We start from the raw sequence: 1,477 nt of genomic DNA, 5'->3' as shown, positions 1-1,477 counted from the left end.
ATCAAAATATAATAAATAAAATATCTTATATAATAATATTAACATATTAAATACCAAAAATTAATATGTTAATAATGTATTATATAATAAATAAATAATAATAAAATATAAATAAACTCATAAAAATAATAATAAAGTTATTAATAATAAATAATAATATAATAATATACTATACAATAGTATAATCGCTATAATATGATTAAATTTTTAATAAATAAATTGAAATAAATTAATAATTATAAAATATTATATAATAGTAACATATTTAATAATAACACAACAATATAATAATAATATTATAATAACATATTATATAGTAAATGTAAAATAATATATAAAATATTAATATATTATGTAATAAATAATATAATTTATTATAAAATAAAATAATTTTTAAATAGTATAATATTATATTAATAATAAAATAACATTATTATAAAAATATTAATATAATATACAACAATAACAAATTGATATACCAAAATAATTAAATATATAATTATTTGAAAATAGTATGTAATAATTATAATATAATAATAAATATAATATAATATAACTCATTAAAGTACAATATAATATTACAATACATTATACAATATTATATTGCATTACATTTAATACTTATAATACTATAATAATGTAAACTAAATATTATAATATTTTATTTACAATATATTTTATTATAATTAATATAGAATATATTAATAATATGTTTAATACTAATGTTATAATGAGTCAAACTAGTGTTGACCAAAAATACTTAACATGATGTTTTAAAATCATTTTAAGGGAAAAACACAACATCATGGTGTTTTTTAATATTTGCTTGTTCAGTTTGGGCTTTGGGCCCTCTTTTATGTCCGCTTTCTTGCCTTTGGATATTAGATCGTCAGTCATTTATTAGCTCCATTATAGGGGTTTTTTTTTCCTACAAACCCTCTTTAAAATACGGTTATTTTGTAGAAACCATTTTTTATTGTCAATGTATAGATATAAACTATTTTCAAATATTTTTTTTAGCAATCAATCACTTGGGGCACTTTTCAGTTAGGATTATTATTATTATTATTGGGAAATTGACCTCATCTAATGTCCATTAAGAATCATATCTTTAATATACTTTAGTATCCGACAACTAATCATTACAGAAAAACAGAAAAAATACAACTTAAAAGTGAACATCCACTAAGGATCATATCTCTAATATATACTTAATGTTTGACAACTAATCGCTACAGAAAAATAGAAAAAAGGTGACTTAAAAGTGAACATCCACTAAGGATCATATATCTAATAACCTGGCATTTGACGACTAATCATTTTAGAAAAATAAAAAAAACACGGTTTAAAAGTAAGTCCAGGTGGATGATTGTATCAAAAAACCATTTAAAAACGGTTTATGTACAATTGACAACGAAAGATGGTCTTTGCAACAGTGGCGGTTTTTTTGGATTTTTTGTTCTTTTTTTTTTTTTGG

The sequence above is a fragment of the Asparagus officinalis genome, chromosome 1 (genome assembly GCF_001876935.1).
Source record: "Asparagus officinalis chromosome 1, Aspof.V1, whole genome shotgun sequence".
Taxonomy (NCBI): Eukaryota; Viridiplantae; Streptophyta; class Magnoliopsida; order Asparagales; family Asparagaceae; genus Asparagus; species Asparagus officinalis.
This window is presented reverse-complemented; position numbering follows the sequence as displayed.